The sequence below is a fragment of the Aegilops tauschii genome, chromosome 3 (assembly GCF_002575655.3).
Source record: "Aegilops tauschii subsp. strangulata cultivar AL8/78 chromosome 3, Aet v6.0, whole genome shotgun sequence".
NCBI lineage: Eukaryota > Viridiplantae > Streptophyta > Magnoliopsida > Poales > Poaceae > Aegilops > Aegilops tauschii.
In genome coordinates this window covers 50,886,622-50,909,195 of record NC_053037.3, presented here as the reverse complement: position 1 = coordinate 50,909,195, position 22,574 = coordinate 50,886,622, and the positions used below count along the sequence as shown (strand labels likewise).

Below are 22,574 nucleotides of genomic sequence, written 5' to 3'. Positions count from 1 at the left end.
TCGATCATGTCGCTTGTTCGACCACTGATTTATTTCTACATACTTATGAAAAAGTGTGCTTTCATCATGTACTACATGCCAACAATGGCAAAACACGTTTGGCTCTCATTCCCTTCACTTAATGTCTCTCTCCTTGTCTCTTTTGGTAGTTGGCAACCCTAGCTCGACACTTTTACTTCTTCCTCGGCATCTCCGCTGACCGTAGTGGGGATGTGAGAGGGGAGGTCGGGCCATCACTATGTATAGTTTGGTAGTTTTACGTCATTGTGGTCCGGTTTAATGGTGCATGCCGTCGTGGTTGCCCCTGGCGCACCCAAGATGCACCCAACCGTGTCAAAATATCCTAGACATCTTTCTTTCATGGTGGAAGACGGCGAATCTCGTGTTCAATAAGCTTGAAGTTCTGGAAGACGGATCTTTCCCTTCCTGACTCCCTTCAAGCCACTGCGATGGTGGGAAGTGGGAGGGCAGATATGACATTAGTCGATCATGGTTCTTATTATAGGTGGCGTTTGTTGTTCGGAAGCTATTCGTCAGTCGCTGAATAGCGGCTGCTGCAAGCGATGGCATCGGGTGGTCATCACCAAGTTTGGTGGGGTTTCTGCTCCTTCCTCCCGACCTGCAAGTCAAAAAGTAGGCATGTCGCTTTAGTTCTGCGTGCATTGCATCCATTTTTGGAGAAAGCCGGCAGTGGAGCAGCGGAGACCTCGTTGCCCCAAGTGGTATACAGTCCCTATGAAGGGCGGCATTGGATCGGAGCTACAGCTCAGTGATGCAAGGAGCACCCTGTTGTAAAAATGTGGGACCATGTTGTAGTTTTACTTTTTAGTTGGGTACCGATTTGAGTTGACCATCTCTTTGTTTAATATGTAGCGCAAGTCTGGTTCCTCACAGACTTCTCCGCTGTTAAAAATGCAATAGCACATAGTCAAAATGGTATTGCTAGCCAGTGTTAAAATTGTGTCGAATATGTGTATTTGGTTACAGTTAGACTTGGAAGGCACACCCGTAATCATGCTCAGGAGATTAGCCACTTTGGTGACAAAACATCGCGTGTCCCGTCTACTCCCTCCGTACCAAAGTATAAGATGTTTTTGCCATTCAAATTGAATTACAAAAACGTCTTATATTTTGGTACAGAGGTTGTACTTTTCTGCAATGATCAGTTCACATATTTTGGAACAGCCAGATTGCAGTGTAGTAAAAGTAGTGCTTGATCAAGTCTATGGCCTCCTAGGACAGAGGCAAAACCCCAACTTTTAAGAAACGGAACTTCAAATTGCAGGAGAAATACTTTGTACTCCAAAACAAATTGCCAGTAAGCGGCTGGATGACATTGTCAGGGAGGGCAGTCAGGACGACTGAAATTTAAAATAGATCGTGTACGCCGGATCCAAGTGGCAACTGCACGGCGAGGTGGGAACCGCTGGAATCTAGCCATAAATTCAGTTGCCACCTGTACAGCAATGTCCGAAGCCCGAGCAAGCTAGCGCAGATCTTGAGACCTGGCTGCACGTGCATGCATGCGTGCTTTGCTTGGTTCCGCGGCGTAATTAACCTCGGCCAGCTCAAAACAACTTGGAGAAACCTCGGCCATGCTAACGAAGCATCGTCAACCTCTACAAGTCTACATCAAGTAACTCAAACTAGGTCAGCCTTCCTCCCTATAAATAGGACCAAGTGCTGAACGTCCTCCAGGCCACCGGGAGCTAAACGTGTAGTAGATCCTACTGTACTCCCATCTTGTAGGAATCTATCAGCGAGATTCAGGTACCGCCGCCTAATGGAGATCCTTGCTCGTCGGCCGTCGCCGTTGATTCTGCTCGCCGCCGCCCTGGTCTTCCTCTTCCTCGTCTCGTCGCCGTATCCTCTGGAGGCCCGCGCCATACATGGTACGTAGCAGTAGGTTTATGCATCGATAACGGCAGTACACAAGACTATGTTGGTTAGCTGCTAATTTGTTTTGCTTTGCGTTTTGTATTGCTTAGGAGCGCGCGGGCTGCCAGCGGCGTGTCTTGATGGCCTCGCAGCTCGTCGGAATCAGCTGCAGATCACCGGCGGCAGGAAGCTCTTACTGGTCCCAGTGCCGCCGCCTCCGGCTCCGATACCCGGACCTCCCATAGGCCCTCAGCCGAACAACCTCTCGCCGCCGCCATTGACATGATCCGCGGGATCGTGCAGTAATGTGGGCTGCAAATTTGAATTATCTGGAATAAAAACCGAGGATCTTTTATTTAATGTTTGTTAACGAAGCACCCGGAGCTCATGTAGAACGTACTCCAAATTTGAATTTGTAGTACACATCCATGTGTTGAGCGACGAACTGGAATTATTGAACTTGCTTTACAAGGTCTAAATTATGTGTACATCTTGCCTTCAGTTTGCATGTTATTTTTTTTAGAGAGAAGGCATGCGCCCGACTTTATAGATAAAGCCACAAGGCAGAGTAGCAACACACATAACCATCCAGGCAGATAGACGGGATGAGCCCCAAACACGGGCCCATCCGAAGTAAAACGGGGAGAGATACATGGCACCATAGCCAGCATAGGGCACGCAGGCCGGATAAAGTTCAAACGCCAAGTCAAACTAGCCGAGGAAAACGCAAAACCAACTAAGCATCCTGCTCCTGTCTGCAAAGAGAAGACGCCGAGGCCCGAACTTTAGAGATCAGCAGATTCAGAGCATCCTGGTCCTCCGCCTTAGTCAATGATTTCCACTACTGCAAGAGAGCACACGATTTAAATAAGCAGCCAGCAGGTTTAGCAGGGAACACATGCTCAATGGTAAACTTGTTCCTAGTCGTCCAAAGGGACCAGCAAACCGGTCCCAGACCAACCCAAAAAACCCGTTTGGTAGCGTCTGTCAGGGAGTTAGCGAGGGCCCGGAGCTTAGAGAAGGATGAGGGGACCCCAAGAGACCTAGAGCCACTCTCTAACACAGCTCCAGATCAACTTAGCCATAACACAATTGAAAATAATGTGATCCGTATCCTCCAAGGCACCACAAAGGGCGCAAAACTCCGATCCCGGACCATTCGTTTTGCGAATTTGGTCGGCCGCTGGCAGACATCCCCTAATAGCTTGCCAGAGAAAAATCTTAACTTTCAGGGGGATACGGGCCCTCCAAACCTGGGAAAATCTGTTAGTAGGGGATCCACCAATAAGCTTAGAATAGATAGATTTAACCGATAAGCGACCAGAAGCAGAATGGGGCCAAACCACCGAATCCATATTCTCCGAGAGCGTAGGGAAGAGGGCAGTAAGACGTTGCCATTCTTCAAACTCTACAGGGGAAAGAGATCGACGGAAGGCCAAATCCCAGCTGTTCGCAGCCAGCTCAGCAATGGAAATATTCGGGTTAGCACAGTATGAGAAAAGGGTGGGGAAAGTCACAGAGAGAGGTGAATCTCCACACCACCAGTCAAGCCAAAACCTAATGGAGGATCCGTCTCCCACTACGAACTTAACATTAGCCTGAAAAAGGGGTTTCACTTTCACCAGGGCCTTCCAAAATTGTGAACCTCCACGCACTGTGGCAAACAACGGGCTAGAATGGGGAAAATACTTGGCTTTAAGGATGGAAAACCATCAAGAATCGACCCCTACAGTCATAATCTTCCACCACCATTTAATCATGAGACACTGATTCATGATGGCAGTGTTAATAATACCCAACCCACCAAGGTTTTTGGGTCGACACATCAGTTTCCATTTGACAAATCTATATTTGCGACGATTTTCTGCAGAATTCCAATAGAAGGCCCCTCTATGCTTATCAAAGCCTGTATGCGTACCGCCAGAGAGTAAGTAGAAACCCATGAAAAACATGGGTAAGGAAGATAGGCAGGCATTAATCAACGCAACTTTTCCCGCATTGGTGTTATATCTGCTTCGCCAGGGAAGGACCCTATTACCAACCTTAGCCACAACCGAGGCGAAATCTTTCGCATGGAGCGAATTCGGGGAGATGGGGAGACCCAAATATTCGAAGGGGAAGGACCCTCGCTTACAGTTAAGAAGATGGGCCACCCGCATAGCCTCGGTGTCATCCACACCAGTAACTATCACCTCACTTTTAGAGAAATTAATTTTAAGGACCGACATGGCTTCAAAGCAAAGAATGATGAACTTGAGGTGAGCGAGGCAGGAGTCATTTAAGTCGACCATAATGATGATGTCATCCGCATACTGTGGGTGGGTCACCCCTTCAGGAATGAGATGAGAGATGACAGGGGAAATATGACCGTGGGAGGCCGCTCTAGACAGAATACGAGATAGGGCGTCCGCTACAAAGTTAAACAGGATAGGGGATGCGGGGTCACCTTGCCGCAGGCCCCTGCAATTGGCAAAAAACTTACTAACTTGGCCATTAACAGAGATCGCAGTGTGGCTCACCCGAGACCAGCTGCATGATCCTGTGAACGTAAGACCCTTCAAACCCTTTGGCCAGGAGAACCTTTCTTAAGAAAGGACAGCTCACCGAATCGTAGGCTTTCTCAAAATCTAGCTTCAGGATAATGGCTTTAGAATTTCGAATCTTGAGATCATGAACAATCTCAGGAAAACTTAGGATCCCATCAAGGATGAAACGACCTTTGATAAAAGCAAACTGGAAAGGGCTAATGGTTCGATGAGCAATAGGGGAGAGGCGGGTGGCAAACCCCTTAGCAGGAAACTTAACAAAGTTGTTAATAAGAGCAATAGGTCTAAACTGAGAAATCAGGTCAGCTCCTTTCACTTTAGGAATGAGAGTAATGACAACATAGTTAAGGCAAGAAATGTCCACGGTGCCCAAACAAAAACCTTGGATGATCTGACAAACCAGCACACACAGCTGAGGCCAGAATTTCTTGAAGAAGGGGATAGAGAAACCATCAGGCCCCGAGGCCGCGTTCGGGTTGGCCGAGTTAATGACCTCCCAAATCTCCTCATCAGACAAGGGAACCATTAAGGCAGCATACTCGGCACCCGAGATCCTATTATCATTGTCCCAAAAGGAAGTAGAAAGAGTAAGGCCAGACTCCTGCTTAGCCCCTAGGAGAGAAGAGAAGAACTCAACGATGTAGTTCATAATGAGGGATTGATCCAAGGTCCTGACACCGTTAATGATGAGGCTATCAATGAAGCATCTTCTTCTTCTGCCATTAGCAATGGCAAAAAATAAGCCGTCATGGCATCGCCTTTAAGGGTCCAATTAAGGGTACCGCGCTGGCACCAATAAATCTCTGCCTGCTGATGCAACTGCATCAGGGTAGCTTCCAGGGAATAGAGAATAGACCACTCATGGACAGAGAGACCATTTATGTCCGCAGAATGATCAAGGTCCAAGAGCTGGGATTCTAAACATTTTTCTCCCTACGTTGCTCCGCAGCTCTATTACGAGACCACCCTCTCAGAAATTTGCGCAGCTCAAACGAGCATTTGTGCCAATCATCCATGGGACCAAAGGACCGGTGAGGTGTAGAGAGGATATGGGAGATCTTGGTGGCAAGCATGACAGGGAACCCCTCCACTAGAAGCCAGGACGCATCGTATTGGAAACGAGAAGAAGTCAGAGAGAGATTAAGGCCAGCATCCAAGATTAGGAGGGCATGGTCCGAGCCGACCGCAGGTTTAGCCTTCAGGAAGGCACGGGGAAATAGGGAGTCCCATCTACCACAAACAAAGGCCCGGTCCAGCACCGACCGGACGGGATTAATCTGATGACTAGACCAAGTAAAACGAGCCCCCACCCTAGGGAGCCCGCGGATAGCACAGTTACTAATGAAATCATTAAAAGCATTGGCGAGAGGCCATGAAAAATTAAGATTATTTTTATCAGCCGGCGAATGCAAGAGGTTAAAGTCACCACCAATCACAACAGGAATCGTGCACACTACAAAAAAATACACTTCTGTGATGATACGTGTTTGTCACAGTAGGTCACGTTTTCTCTCATGCATGTACATCCATGACAATTTTATGACAGAATCAAGATAGTCATACCTGTGCTGTCGTAGAAGTGTTCCATGACATTACCAAAATTATCATCACGGAAGTGTCCACTTCCATGACGATAAATCGTGCGTCACAGAAGTGCTTTTGTCAAGGGTGACCGACACGTGGCATCCACTGTAACGGAACGCCGTTAAGCTATCAGGTCCTGTTTTGGATCCGATAACCCGTTAACAGCCCGGACCAATGGGAAATTTCCACGTGTAAAATTCTGATTGGCCGGAGGAAACACGCGTCAGCTCGTTAGTGGATCAAATAGGCGCCTATGATATGTCGACACGTGCGACGGCCCACCACCGGCCCATTTAGCTTACAAAGGCCGGCCTGTTTGATTTGGTCAAAAGTTGGCGGGCTGGCCCATGAAAAGCCTGTTAATGATCTCTTCGCAAATAGCCCATTTTACGGCCCGGTAACTCACGGCCCGTTAGGGCCTACCCGAAATCGGCCCAACAACGTCATGTGGGCCATCGAATATAACACCAGCCCGTTTCACTTTCGGCCCATATGAGGCCTTCGTATCTTTAGGCCCTTTAAAGGCCCATGGTGACTCTAGCCTAGAATGAACAGTAAATTTCTTTGTACCCGTTAAGGGCCCATGATTCACATGGGCCGTTTCCAGCCCGTGTTAGCTTTCGGCCTACTGACGGCCCATACGTTCTTGGGCTCCTTTCCGGCCCTCGATTACTTCCGGCCGGTTACTGGCCTGTTCCCCTAATGGGCCAAATTTGGCCCATGGCAAGAGTCGGCCCGTTCCTGGCTTGTTAACCCGTTGCACCGTTTCTAGCCCGTCCTATATTCTGGCCCATTAACGACCCGTTATGCCTGTGACAAAATTAAGCCTTTGCTATCCTCCGGCCTGTTAATGGCCCGTTACCGTGCTGGGCCGATACCATACACCTGTTTACGGCCCATGTAGACCCATTTATCCGACGGCCCGAGGCCCACCAATTCTACGGCCGTGTTGGAGGCCCATTTAAAGACGGCCCGTAGGAGGCCCATGGATCCTACGGCCCGTAGCAGGGTCATGGTTACCACGGTCCGTATATGGCCCATGGTTGTTGCGGCCACTAGCAAACCAGGGAAAAAGAATACTAGGAAATAAATAAGCCCGATACTAACGCTAGGCTATTAAGGCGATTGCACAGATTACATCCACTGGGCATCAAAGATCGCCACCGGTGCAAATATAGGGAACAACCTACACTATACAAAAATGGCTTGCTGTTTTCTTCAGCCAGTGGCTGCACGTTAAGAACAAATTTTGTATCGCAACAAAACAATTTACAACTATAAAACAAAAGGAAGGTTGGCATAAAAGTTAACAGTCTGGCAGATAAATGCACCACCAGAAGTTCAGAAGCTCAGTTCATTTGACCTGACTGTTACGTTTTCATGTTGTATTGTCCGATGGAGCACCATAACCTTCGCCTTCATTTCTCCTAGGCTCCTGAACAACATAGCAAATGTCTGATAGTCTGGTTTCAAAACCATGCATATCTTGACGATATCGAACAATGTCTGTCCTTGTTTCACAAAGGGTCTCTGCTAGGGAATGGACTTATGTCTGGAGCGCAGATATAACATTGTTTTGAGCTTGCATATCTTGATCATGAGGCAGTTTGGACGAGATTGCCTTAACAACCAACCCAGTATTACGCAGGAACGTGCTTTTGGCACTGTTAGTGGACAGGTACTGACCCACTGCAGCAAGAGATGACATTGCGGTTATAGTTGCCTCGCCACCTTCATAAGGTGGCGGTTCCACCATTTTTTCCATAGCTTGCTGAAAAGTTGAGTTTTTACATTAGTAGTACCACAAAAGAAGATATTAAGGAGGCAGCAAAACCAAACAAAATAGCTTTGGTCTATATACACAACTTATTCTGGTGAACCCATGTAAAATATTAGTTGTATTTTACTGCAAAGTACATAATAAAACCAGGTTCCAAACATATGACCATGTACCATGGCTAATGTATTGTCTATTTCTTCACATTGTATTGACAGCTAAGGATAAAGAGACAAAGTTTATAATACTCTAAGCATAATATGACATAATTCATATCACAAAACAACTGAGAATAGACAAACAGGCAATTGTAACGTTGTGTGGGCAAGTCCAGCATGGAACTAGATTACAGGTCAAGATCAAAGGAACATCACTCCTCTTTTTTAAACCTTGTAAGGTGCAATGATACGCTAAGACAATTGTGTATAAAATTGAAAAGAGTAATAGACATTGGCTGCAAACCATGCAGTTCAAGGCACAAGTCAGAGTAAGTAGTAGTTAAAAGGAATGAGGATTAAGGACTTACAATAGCGGCTTTGACTGGTGTAGTCATGCCCTTCGTCTTGCTGGTGTGACAGTCCTTGAAGATTTCCGCAGCATTTGGTTCAGGTACTTTTTGGTCCTTGCGGGCTTTCCTCTGCATTTGGAACAAGTCAATATAGATATGATAATATGGTACAGCGAAAAGAGTGAAACAAAAGCTAATTACAAGAGCCTCGCAGTGTGCAATATAGCTACGAGATCCTGTCGTCTGTTGGAATTTCACTTTCGTATGGTTATCCTTGTTCTTTGAACAGTTCACCTACAAGAAGATATATTTGTGTGGCACATGCGTAAATAGGACTTCAACATGTGATCTGATCACATATATATATATATATATAATGTACCTGATACTTCGGATCGGACCAGTGTTTAACGAGGCCTCTCCAGTCTTCATCCGATATATTTTCCACTGGAGATGTTTGGGCAAGTTCACTGTTAGCCTTGCCTTCAAAGTGAGTTTTCCTCAAGTTATACCGATAGTGTCGCAGAGCAGACTTGAAAACATGGGTGCAAGCTTGTCTGGTTGCATCATCTTGGCTATCCAACTGGAACCTCATCTGTTGAAAATTATGGGAGTCTCATTATCAGCAACCTAGAAAGTATTGGACAGAGCAAGACGATATTATTAGTATCCATACATAACCATACTTACAGATAAATGGTTGAGGAAGGTGCTGAACTGGGTTTCGTCTTTGTCATTCCTGTACTGAATCCATGTTGGGAGGATATGTACATGACACCTAACAGCAACCGCTACCTCTGATACTAACTTGGCTGACTCTGTAGCATCACGTGGCCTTTTGAAACTTGCCTCAAAACGGATCTCCATTCTTCCTCCTCTAGATTTAGTTAACCTATCGAGCATTATCCCTGATGTTTGTTTCCTTAGTCCAACAACAAACATAGGAAGTGTTAGTGTACATCAAACTGTGAGACTACATATAAAGAAGCATGCAACTGCAACTTGACTCTAGCAACTACCTTCTTGCTGTTGAAGCTCACAAAGTTCATCTGATCTTGCCAACTCATCTTGTGTCAAGAGTGCTTCAGAAGTAGTGTCAGGTGGCAAGGGAGCTTGGGAACGTGCTGCTAGCTGAGTTGACCAACGAGTAAATCGTGCAGCTGGTGGTACCGTGGAAGGTGTTGCAACAACTAGGGTTGTCTCTGCTTGTTTGGTGGCAGCTATTTGTTTTTGTTTGGCTTGTTCTGCAGCTCGTGTAGCATGGGATACCCTGTCGGTACAATTTTCCACTAGACTTTGACCTTCTATTACACCATCAGTACCAGCAGAATCTGCAGGATTCTTCCGCTTCCCTTTCCCTGACGTTCTGTGTTGCTTCCTCTTTCTCTGTGCCATGTTAAGTCAAGCCGACAAGAAAAACGAATAACAATTTAGTTCTTCAGAACAAATTGATGTGTGATAGAGACGAACTGAACTTTGATGTTAGACAACCACATGATAGGAGGATGTAATATGTACGAAAAACAGGACGACATGAGATAACCAGAACTATTATGTGTAAACTAAGCAGAAGACATTTCACTAAATTAGAAGCAATGCAATGGAAGGTAGACACCATATGAAAGATGCTACAAATATCGCTCTGCCAAGTTAACAGTGTCTCATCATAAATGTCGTTTAAACAAATGTGAAGCAGTGCAAGAAATAAATCATATGCAAGATGCAAACAACATCACACTACCAAGTTAATGGTCTCTCGTCATTAGTGTCGGATCACGGGTTCCGGCAAAACCCTCAAGGTTCGAACACTGGGGTGCGCACGAAGATCTCCCTCCTACCGATCCACGTCCTAGCTTCGCTAAGATCTAACGGACTAACTCGACGAACTCGCAACACAAGGGACACAAGGTTTATACTGGTTCGAGCCACTGTTGTGGTGTAATACCCTACTCCAGTGTGGTGGTGGATTGCCTCTCGGGCTGATGATGAACAGTACAAGGGGAAGAACAGCCTCCTGAGGTCGAGGTGTTCTTGTGCTTGGTGTGTGGCTAAGGATCGGCTAAAGATCAGATGAGATTCCTCCGAATGAGTTATCCCCTACGGTGGTGGCTAGTTCTACTTATATAGGCCCTGGTCCTCTCCCCAAATATTTAGCGAGAAGGGAGCCAACAACGGCCAATTTGAAAGGGGACATCTAGTACAGCTTATCCTAACAAAAGCGGTCTTCGCCTGCAAAAGGCTCTGGTGGTGACGCCGCCCTGGCTCCATGGTGACCTCCGTCTTGCCGTCCTGCTGGTCTTGGTCTCGTTGCACTGATATGGAAACCTTTGCTTGACGCCTTGGTACTCCGCGCCTGCGCTTGCCTCCTTAGCATCAAAGAGGAAACAAGTACACTGTGCGTGCTGGCGCCCGCCTAATCTCGATCGTCATGGCTCACATCACGAGAACCTCGCGAGGTTTGCCTTGCCTTGATCTCTCCACCCCTCGCGAGCCTGCCTGGTGAGGCCGCTCCTGAGGAGGTCTTGCGCCGTCCGCCTCACGAGGCTTGGCCCCTCGCGAGGGTCTTGAGTGCTTGTTGGTGAAGATGGGCCGTACGGGCCCGCTCGCAGCGCCACGCCATGGGCCGCAGGCAGGCAAGTTTGGGGACCCCCATTCCCAGAACGCCAACAGTAGCCCCCGGGCCGAAGGCGCGCTCGGACTTGGCTTCGAGGCGGATCCAAAGGGCAAGTGCGGAGCGCCGCGGGCCCCTATAGCCTGCGGCCTTGGTCGACGCGTGGCGGTTGATTGGACATGGGCGTCTCCACTTCCCCACGCTGCCTCGGCAACTGCCCGACTTGACAAGTCCCTGCGACATGCAAGGAAAAACCATCATTACCTGTGATCGTGGGGGGCGCTGGTTGGCCTTCTCCCGCTATAAATTGGGAGGGGAGCTGAGCCCCCGTCGCCCATCTCTTCCCATCCCGCTTGCTTCTCCTTCTCGCTCCACTGCTAGCAGCGACACCAATGGCGCCGATCCGAAGATTCTCCGCCGAGGAGAAGGGAAAGGCTCCCCGCGATGAGTCAGGGCCCCTTCCGCCGAAGAAGAGGCCGGTCCACCACCACGACATTGTCATGAGGGCAGAGGTGATGAGGCCCTGGTGCAAACGGCCGCCTCCAGGGTATCCGCTGCCCTTGTACGCCCAAGCTGGGGGCTCGGGAGGAAGAAACAGCGAGCGGCACCGCCCGCGCCTCGGCCACGGCTGCCGCGCCGTGGCGACGCGCGCCGTTGCCCCTGGAATCCATGCTGCGGACTCCTCGCGCGAACTCGTGTTGTGGGCGGCGATGCCTCCGCGCTCCTGGATACGCTTCCCGCGGTTCTTCTCCGACGTGATGCCGCCGAGGGACCCCTCGAGCTCTGGTTGCAGCACGCTGACTGCGACGCCCCGGTGACCGGAGTAGAAGTTGAAGTGGTCTCCTCCGGCAAGATCTTCATGACCCGCGGCTGGGGTGAGGTTGCGCGGGTTTGCCATGCTGAGGGCGCCCTCGCGACCCACTTTGAGTATGACGGCGCCTCCACGCTGTTCTTCAAGGTCTTCGGCGCAGAAGGCCGCCGTCACGAGTGCTACCCCGGAGGGGAGCGCCTGGATGATGCGCGCCCCGCAGGCGGCTCCTCCAGCAGCAGCGACTCGTGGGAGTCCAGCGGTTCTCCAGATCTCTACGAGACTCCGGAGACGAGTGACGATAGCTACGTGCCGCCGAGCTCTCGCCGCGCCCGGAGCAAGGCTGCGGCGTCCAGCCGCCGCCGTCGCTGATCTGGATGGGGTTGGCGCCGGCCTCCCGTGGCGCACTGTTGATGATGGCGTCGGCCATGGGAGCGTGTAGATAGGATTTCCCTAAGTTCTTGTCTTTTGTCCCCTGCGAGGAATCAAGGAGTACCCCGTGGGGGCGTGTAAAGGGTCTGTAATGTCTTTTGTCAACATTATCTGTGTTATGAACTTACGCGAGCGCGAGTCCTGCTTCAGCTTGGTCTCCCCTTTCCAACCTCACGACGGCTGGGTGCTCTACGCTGACAGGTCCCGGTCCCCAGGCAGGCTACAGCCGTCGCTGGTATGCCAGGTCGCGTGCCGTGGTCAAGGCCAGGAGGTGAGCGGCCCGAGGCCCAGTAAGAGCTCCTGAGGCGCGATGCTCAAGAGGTCCCCTTAAGCGCTCAAGCAGCCGTCGAAAGATAAGAAAGGGAGGCGACGTTGCCCGCGACAGGGCTGCGGCTTATGTGCTTCCTAGGCCTTAGAGATTTAGCCGATCTGAGCGCGAGACTTATCTTGACGGTCCGGAGCCGATTCCTCGTGATGCGCCAGGTTTGTGCGTTGGCGTCCGTAGCGTAGCTAGGTCAGGCCCATACGAGCCTTCCCCTCTTCTCCACGCTCTCCTTCATGCTCTACGTCCTCAGGTCCCGGCCCTCGAGCGAGCTCAGCCGCCGCTGGTATGCTAGGTCGCGTGCCGTGGTCAAGGCCAGGGGCTGAGGGCTGGAGAGCCAGTAAGAGCTCCTGAGTCGCGATGCTCAGGAGCCCCGCTTTTAACGCGCAAGCAGATTGCATGGGAGAAGTGGGAACTAGCGGTGCCACCTGCTGTCATCCTCGTGAGATTCCTGCAAGCCAGCACAAGGAGGAAAGCAGTTTGCCATTATGGTGGCCGGTCTGCCACCGGCTGTTCCGCGAGGAAATGAAGGCACTGAGGGCCTGGTGAGGTGACGTGCGCGGGGCGTGCCGCGAGCCAGAGCTCGACCGCTCAGATTTGTCGACATTGCAAGGACGGACCCGTGCACAAGCACCGTGCCAGCGTGAGTAGCCCTCGTGGGAGGTGAGAGTCAAACAGATGATAGTCATAGATAGATTAAGCATGGAAAGCATACTGGCTCAAGTAGATGCAGGGAAGATACATACCACTAGGTCAGGCCCGAGCGTCTTGGGGATGATGCAGCCCGAGGGACGCTCCCAGCAAGGTAAGCTAAAGACATGAAAAAGGGATACATGCCACAGGGACGGACCCACGTGGCCTGGGAATGATGCAGCCTGGGGGGCGCTCCCAGCTAAATAAACTTGGAAAATGTCACCTGGTTCTGTTAATGAAGGGATGTTGGGGCAGCTGAAGGTACGCGGCGAAGCGGTCGCTCCTCACGAGCCACCGGGGCCCTGAGCCTCGGGAGGCTCTGGGGGTCCAGGCGGATCCTTGAGGACCGTCTCCATCTCCGTCAGGATGGCGTGGTTCCTGGCCTCCTGAGCCACCAGGGCGCGCCACAAGTTGCGCTGATAGGCGGACGCCACGATCGGCAGGCCAAAAGGCATGCGAACGTAGTTGTGCGGTGGACCCTCGCAGCGTCCCACGCGCGAAGGCCAGAAGAGCTCCTGAGTAGCGGCCATGTTGAGCCCTGGGACGTCAATGCAGACGCATAGACCGGCATCCTCGCCTGGATGGGGAGCTGCGCCTGGCGAGCAGCGGTCGCCACGCATGGCCCTTGCGTCTTGCAGTTCCTGAGTGGTCCTGGTAATGAACTCCTGAGCGGTGGGCGCTCCTCGCCCTGTGTTCTCCTGAGGGAAACGTGCCGTGAAGCACGCCTCCAAGTGGTGCCCGAGCGCCTCCCTCGTGATGTTGGCAAGGTCTGAGGTCCTCCAGAAGAGAGCCCCCGAGCCCTGCCTGAGAAAGGCGCCGGGCACGCTTTCCTATGAGATGGAGGGAAGCGCCCCTGGCGCGGGCGCTGATCCTGACGAGGTTCCACTCGCGACGCCACCCTCCTGAGGTCCTGCGCGGAGCAGCTGCTTCTTGACTGTGATGATTCCGCCGCTTCCTGGCATCTTGAGGACGTTGTAGCCGTGGTGGGTCACTGCCATGAACTTGGCGAGGGCCGGATATCCGAGGATGGCATCATATGGCAGGCGAATGTGGGCGACATCGAAGTCGATGAGCTCAGTGTGGTAGTTGTCGCGCTGCCCGAAGGTGACTGGGAGGCGGACCTGCCCTATCGGGGTGGTGGAGCCGTCGGTCACTCCTGAGAAAGGCTTGGTGGGCTGAAGCTGGTCATACGGCACTTGGAGGTTGTCGAATGTCTTGACGGACAGGACGTTGAGCCCTGCGCCGCCGTCGATGAGGGTCTTGGTGACTTGCACGTTGCTGATGACTGGTGAACAAAGCATCGGGAGAGCGCCATCGGTAGCCGCACACTTGAGCTCATTTGCCGAGCTGAATGTGATGGCGCACTTGGACCATCTGAGCGGGCGTGTGGCCTCGAGCTTGGGGAGAACTGCATTCACTTCACGAGCAAACTGTTTGAAGATACGCTGCGAGACTGGGGCTTGAGCTCCGCCCAAGATGAAGGTGATAGCACGCGGCTCCTGGAAGCCCCCAGCCCCCTCATCTTGATGGTGGTCGTCATTCCTTCTTGGTGGTGTCGGTAGTGGAGGAAGGCCAGCGTTGCCCTGGGGACGATCCTCACGAGGCTGATCCCTCCAGGCGCCCTCGCGAGGCTGATCCTGCCAGCGGTCCTCACGAGGCCGGTCGTGCCACTCCTGGCGCGGACCACGGTCATCCCAGCGTCCGCCACCATGTCCTCCTCCTCGGCCGTAGCCCCGGTCGTTGCGCTCGGGGCATCGACCGAAGCGTCCTTCTTGAATGGCCCTGAGCTCTTGGCAGTCACTGGTGTTGTGGCTGTGCAGGTTGTGGAAGGCGCAGAATAGTCGGCTGCTCCTGGATGACTCGGGCTGGTCTCTGCCGCGCTTGGTGTCTGGCTCCGCCGCGAGCACGGCTGCTCCCTTGCACTTCACGTCCTTGGCCTTGGGTTTCTTCTCCTCTGGGTCCATAGCCGGGGGCTCGAGGAGGGAGAGGCGCCCCTCCTTAGCTCTTGCGCACTTGGTCGCCAGGTTGAACAGCTCCAGAGACGTGCACAACTCCTCGTGGATGGCGAGCTCCTCCTTCATCTTGACATCGCAGACGCCATCAGAGAACGCGGGATGATGGCCTCGTCCGTCACCTTGGGAATCTTGCGGCGAACGTTGTTGAAGCGTTGGATGTACTTATGGAGGGTCTCTCCTGGTTGTTGCTTGACGTGGCGCAGGTCACCCGCGGCCGGTGGGCGGTCGCGAGTGCCCTGGAAGTTGGCAACGAAACGGTCGCGCATCTCATCCCAGGAGGAGATCGAGCCTGGAGGCAGGTTCAGGAGCCAGGAGCGGGCACCATCCTTGAGAGCCATGGGAAACCAGTTCGCCATGACTTTCTCATCGCCGTTGGCCGCCTTGATGCTCAGCTCGTAGAGCTGCAGGAACTCCGCGGGGTCGGGGGTGCCGTCGTAGCGAGGAGGCAGATCCGGCTTGAACTTGCCCGGCCAGGCGACGCTACACAGCTCGGGGGTGAAGGCGCGGCAGCCGGTCGTGGTCACCGGGGCCCGTCTTGGAGGTGGGACTTGGTCTTGGCGCTCGCATGCTGCCACGGCAAGCGGCACGGGGCCCTGCCGCAGCAAGCGATCCTAACGTGGCGGTGCGGGGAGTGGTGGAGCGTTCTCTTGCGGTCGAGGGACTTCTTGACAGCTTCTTTCTTCGCGCGTGGGCGCTGGACGCGGCAGGTCGCGCCGCGGAGCCGCGCGCCTTGGCGCCAGGGCACCGTATTGGGGCAGAGGTGGTGGAGGCGCTCCATGAGCTACGTCCCCCGTAGCTGGCGATGGACGAGGCAGCGAGAGGGACGGTGCAGGGGAGCCCCCTGCGGCACTGACGAGCTCCGCAATGCGGTCCAGCCAGTCATCGTAGAGGTCGTCGACTGGGCGGTAGCGCAGGAGCTCGTGCGCCATGGGGAGCGCGGCCCACGCGCCCGTGGGAGCGCGACGAGCATGAGACGATGAACTAGCGGGAGTCATCGACAGAGTGGCGGTGCGGCCGTCCTACCGCACCGAGGGGTGCAACAAGGATGTTTGCTGCTCGTTCCCCGTCGGGCCGATGGCGGCGTTGGCGGCAGGCGACGGAGAACGACGGGGTGGCCCGCCGACGGGAACCGTCTGAGCAACGCGGGTGGCGAGCGCGGCGTGCGTCCGCCATGGAAACAATGAAGCGACGGGGCATGGAGCGATGGAAGGGAAGCTTCGGCGCACCCTACCTGGCGCGCCAAATGTCGGATCACGGGTTCTGGCAAAACCCTGAAGGTTCGAACACTGGGGTGCGCACGAAGATCTCCCTCCTACCGATCCACGTCCTAGCTTTGCTAAGATCTAACGGACTAACTCGATGAACTCGCAAGACAAGGGACACAAGGTTTATACTGGTTCGGGCCACCGTTGTGGTGTAATACCCTACTCCAGTGTGGTGGTGGATTACCTCTCGGGCTGATGATGAACTGTACAAGGGGAAGAACAGCCTCCTGAGGTCGAGGTGTTCTTGTGCTTGGTGTGTTGCTAAGGATCAACTAAAGATCAGATGAGATGCCTCCGAATGAGTTATCCCCTATGGTGGTGGCTAGTTCTACTTATATAGGCCCTGGTCCACTCACCAAATATTGAGCGGGAAGGGAGCCAACAATGGCCAATTTGAAAGGGGACAACTAGTACAGCTTATCCTGACAACAGCGGTCTTCGCCTGCAAAAGGCTCTGGTGGTCACGCCGCCCTGGGCTCCATGGTGACCTCCGTCTTGTCGTCCTGCTGGTCTTGGTCTCGTTGCACTGATATGGAAACCTTTGCTTGACGCCTTGGTACTCCGCGTCGGCGCTTGTCTCCTTAGCACCAAAGAGGAAACAAGTACACTGTGCATGCTGGCGCCCGCCTGATCTCGATCGTCATGGCTCACGTCACGAGAACCTCGCGAGGTTTTCCTTGCCTTGATCTCTCCACCCCTCGCGAGCCTGCCTGGTGAGGCCACTCCTGAGGAGGTCTTGCACCGTCCGCCTCGCGAGGCTTGGCCCCTCGCGAGGGTCTTGAGTGCTTGTTGTCGAAGATGGGCCGTACGGGCCCGCTCGCAGCGCCACGCCATGGGCCGCAGGCAGGCAAGTCTGGGGACCACCGTTCCCAAAACGCCGACAACTAGTGCCATTGCATATTCACAGCTTATGATGTGTAAACTAAGGAGAAGGCATTTCAACAAATTAGAAGCAATGAAAGCTAGACACCATATGAAAGATGCAATGAATATCACTCTACCAAGTTAAAATTGTCTCGTCATAAGTGCCATTTCAACAAATTAGAAGTAGTACAAGCTAGAAAAGAATGCGAGATGTAACCTATATCACACTCCCAAGTCAAACGTGTCTTATGATAAGTGATTGTTGCAGGTTACACAACAGTAGTACTTTGATGTAAGAACATGGTGTGATAGATAGATATTGTATGTTCTAGAAACAGGAACACATGTCTTATTCACAAGTATAATATGTAAAGTAAGCAGATGAAATTCAATAAAATTAGAAGCAATACAATAGACATCATACATAACATGCAACCACATATAACAGTGCCAAGTTAGAGGGAGCACCTGTGATGGTGCACTAGGGGAGACGTGCTCATCATCAACACAGCTACGTTGAGTGTCTATGCATGTGTTGTCTTGGAAATCATCTTGGGGGGATGGAGGAGTAGAATCTGTAGAGGCCCTCAGTTTGGAAGGAGCACCATCATCCGCTACCTTGCTAACTTCCTTCTGCTTTATTGATTTTCAATTGTCAAGTAAAACCGACAAGAAAAAGCAATAAAATTCACTCTTCAGAACTCATTCGTGCATGATGCTGACAATCACTACTTTGATGTAAGGCAAACACATGATTCCGGGATAAAATAATACGAAAAACAGGATGGCATGGCATATTCACAACTGTTTGTGTAAACTTAGCAGAAACCATTTCAACAAATAAGAAGCAATGCAAGCTAGACACCACATGAAAGATGCAACCAATATGACTCTGCCAAGTTAAAAGCGTCCCATCATAAATGGCATTTCAACAAATTAGAAGCAGCGCATGCTATAAATCATATGAAAGATGCAACTAATATCACACTGCATATACTAAAGGTGTCTCATCATATTGATTTATGCGGGATACAAAAAAACAATAGTTTTATGTAAGGACATGCTTAATAGACATATGTACTATGTACTAAAAACAGGAAGGCATGTCACATTAACAGGTATAATGTATAAACTAAGTAGAATAGCACATGCAATTTAACCAGATTGGAAGAATTACAATCTAGACACCATATGCAACATGCAACCACATATCACGCTGCCAAGTTAGAGCAAGCACCTGCGATGCTAGTGTAGGGGAAATGCGGTAATCAACTATAGAGCTACGTTCACTATCTTCATCTAGCCTTGTTGTTTCTTGAGAATCATGTGGGGAGGCTGACGCTGCAATCCTTAAATGATGATCTTTTCTCACAGTAGTCCACTTGTCTGACTGCCTCATCATAAGTGATTGATGAGGGATACACAAGAACATTAGTTTGATGTAAGAACATGGTTAATAGACAGATGTACTAGTATGTACCAAAAACAGGAAGGCATGTCAAATTCAAAGGTATAGTGTGTAAGCTAAGCAGATGCAATTTAACCAAATTGGAAGCAATACAAGCTAGACATCCGGCTGGAGTGGTGAGCACGATCATCTAGGACCTGAGAGCCTGGTGGGAGGCGGGCTACTTCGCCACCATCGTGGCTTTTTAGTTGGCTTCCAGGTGATGCATGTTTGTGATGGGCTTGTCACTGGCTCAGCCAGTGCCCTGACTAGCTATTTGTCTTCTGGTGCTCCCGGGATGGTGGTTCATGTAAAAAATATCTTTCCTTATCTTGATAAAGACCGACTTCGGCCTTTCGAATACAAGCTAGACACCATATGCAACACGCAACCACATATGATACCGTGAAGTTAAAGCAAGCACCTGGGATGGTGGTTCACGGCGAGCGAGATCATCAACTGCAGAGCTACGTTCCCCGTCTCCATCTGCTGACACTACACCCTTTAAAGTATTGAAACATGTCTCGCCTAGCCACGTACCACACTGGAGCGACTTCTCTCTACTCTTTTCTACTTCTGTCAAGGCAGGGTCTGAAATACCCTTGCATAAAAACACAATAGTGAGAGTATGGGTGAAGTGTGTGCAGAACTAGTGCACTGTAAAAGTAGCAGATAGCGGGTGGCTAAAAAATAAATGACAGGAGACATATGATAGCTCTACAACATTGCATGGCAAACAAAATTAGATTCTACTCCGTATGATTTTGTAATGTATGAGCACAGGAAATGCAAGTACTCCTCCAGCACACCACAACATGTGGTCCTATCAAGATAACAGTCGACTGAAAATAAATAGGCCAGCCGATTTTTTTATGAACCGTCCGATCTATAAGGAACGGGCAGATGGCCTTCGGCTACCTCCCGCCAATCACTGTTGACGATCTTTCTCGAACCGCCAGCGACCACCGGCCCAGACCCCTGCCTCCGCCGCCCCGCCCTCCCCTGGACCTCACACCACCGCCGTGCTTGGCAGCGCCCCCAGGCCATCCCTTTAATCCCGACCGACCTCCAGATCGGGCGCCAGCAGCTCTAGGCCCCACACACCCCTAAGATAGACACCGAGGTTCTGCTTCCTCGGCGTAATAGGCGGACCAGTGCCTGTTACGCCAGGGAATGCTTCCATTAATTTGGAATCAACTGACCAGGAATTGAAATCCAGGGGGTGACGGACCTCTAGCTAAGGTGAAATAGTATATGAGGAGAAACCATGTGCATCGCGAGTAACTAGGAACATCTAGTATCAAGAAGAAGCGGTCAACTAGTGTCTTCTGTGGGATGAATACTGTGCAAGCAGACACGTAAGATTTGCACAAATAAGGGAAGAGGAGTACCATTTTCGGTTGCCGGTGTGGTCGCCTCCACATGTCGCGCCGATCTTCTTCTTTTTGCGGGGGAAAGCGATGTTTTGGAGGAGGGTGCAGGCTTGGATGAACCCATGGCCAAATTGTTGAATGTTTTGCCGTGGTCGTATGTCGGCTGAGGGGAAGCAGATCCGAGGCGGGGAAGGACGGCGTAGCAGGAACAGCTCCGGTGCGGTGGACGGTGGCGAAGTTGGAGCGGCAGCGGTGAGGCGCATGACGGCGTGGTTGAACTGGCTCGAGTAAGGACGGATCAGCCTCGGGTTCAACTACTAGCCGTGGAGGGTGTTGCGGTTGAGGTTGCAGTGGATGACGACGTCGGGGTATCGCCTCCGGCGTGATGGAGGAGGGCGGCGGTTGATGGGTGGGATGGGGTGGCGGACGGAGGACGCCGGGGTTTCGCGGCTAGTGGAGAGGTAGTTTTGGCGGCCACGGAGTACGAATGGGGAATCGGACGGGGTGGGGGCGGGGGGAGCTAAGGGAGAACCATGTTTCAGTCTGGGACGCACTTGTTTTTGGCTCTTTTGAACAGATGGGACGCGCTTGTTTGAAATTTCGGGAAAGTACAAACTTTACCCCCCCTCTTAAATTTTGGACCTACTGTGGGTCGGGGTAGGATGGTAATCCCAGGTGTCCCAAATAGTGGGCGGGGGCGATTTCGGCCGTGCGCATGTGTGCTTAGGCGGCCATTGTGTATGAATGTTTTTCGTAGGCGGTTGCGTGGCATCTAGATGAAGCTACAAACCTACCCCGGTTTAGACCTTTGGACGTCGGGCCGGTAGGTTTCACGGGTCGGAGTTAGAAAAGTAATTTCCTACTACTACCAAACATTGGTCTCATGCGGTTTCGGGCGAGTAGATGCTCTTTTGGCGCTTCGTTCGAAATTTTGAAACAGAAGCATTCACATTTAGAGTACTCTTGAAGTTTGAGGATTGACCTAAATAGACAACGTTAAATTTGACCTTGTATGTTTGAAAACCTCATTAAATTATCCGCTTCTTTTTGAAATTTTGACACTTGAAAATCCTATAACTATGATTATTTTGGAATGATGGAGCTAAATTTGAATCTATTTTGTACATGACTATATATGCTATTATGTACAAAATCAGAGCAAAGATTGGTGCCCCCATAACTTAGGTATGATTTACAAATGCCATGATATCGAATTCAAATAATTGAATGGACTTCATGTTGAATTTGATTTTTTTAAAACCACCTTAAGTTGAATTCAAATGTATGCTAGTTCATAGCTATCTATTTATAATCTTCATTGTGTAACTTTCGTATGTATAATGTGCTTTACACACACAACATGAACTATACTCACGTTTATATTTGATTGCTAAAGCGATGCATTGTCTGGAGTTCAAAATACTAACTATGTGGATCAATTATGCCGAATAATAACATAGACATGCTCAAATTCGATAGAATCTAGATGTCTGATGGATCAATGACCGTTCCTTACGCGAATTGCAAATATCATGATCCCTTCCTAATATTTGGATACTATTTATATCTTTAATCAATGTGTACATCAGTCTTTGACGTGTAGTCTCACTCTCCATCGGTGGTCTCTTACACATGCTCATACACTCTCTCACGAGGTGTCTTTCTCGCAGACATGCTGTCGATATAACCCTCCCTCCCTCTCGTAACCATTTACGACTATTTTCACTAACCTTTATCACAAGCACTCTTCCTCTCACAAGCATACACACGCACAATCCCCATTGACCCTTTCTATATACATAGACCTGCCTATGTGTCTCCTATACGCACATTATCTTTAGGCCTGTCTCTCACGCATTGTCTCACACCTCTCTTCCTAATAGACGAGTATGATTCTAGCAGAGCATTCTATAGGATGCCCCTTAAAGTTAGGTTGGATGAATAGTAATATCAGAGATAAGGGGTTACCTTAGTCCGATAACCCAAGGTTACAAATCCTAGCCGGCTTTGTTAGTGGACACAGAGTCCTTCACAATTCTGCTATCGTTGTCTTGTATGACAAGTCATCTCCATGGGTCTCCCTAAATGTGTAACGGGCCGACCATTGTGGCGCAAGACGGAACCGAACCAAGGGCCTCATCTCTGCCCCCAGGTTTCGTTATCTTCTCACACCCACACATACCAACACAGACACCACACAAAAAAATCTCCTCGTGCCTCTATACCCTCCCCCTTGCATATACACACTCAAGGGAATCTCTCGCCGTGACATCATATTAGTCTCTCTCTCTAGACCTCTCTCATTTCTCGTGCTATCTCTCCCACGCCCCCTCCCCCTGCCGGCCCCTCTATCCATGCCTCTCTCGAATACGTAATACACACACATACCTCTCTAGGCCCTGCCAAATACATCAACTACACACTCACACATGTTACATCACGTACCCCATT

The 22,574-nt window shown here is 50.9% G+C and overlaps 1 long non-coding RNA gene across 1 annotated transcript; it reads left to right on the top strand.

Moving 5' to 3' along the window:
- The first annotated feature begins 1,719 nt into the window (after positions 1-1,719).
- On the top strand, positions 1,720-2,366 carry LOC141020917 (uncharacterized). Its single transcript, XR_012180908.1, has 2 exons — positions 1,720-1,892; positions 1,989-2,366. It is a non-coding gene; the product is annotated as an uncharacterized lncRNA (long non-coding RNA).
- Positions 2,367-22,574: the final 20,208 nt, after the last annotated feature.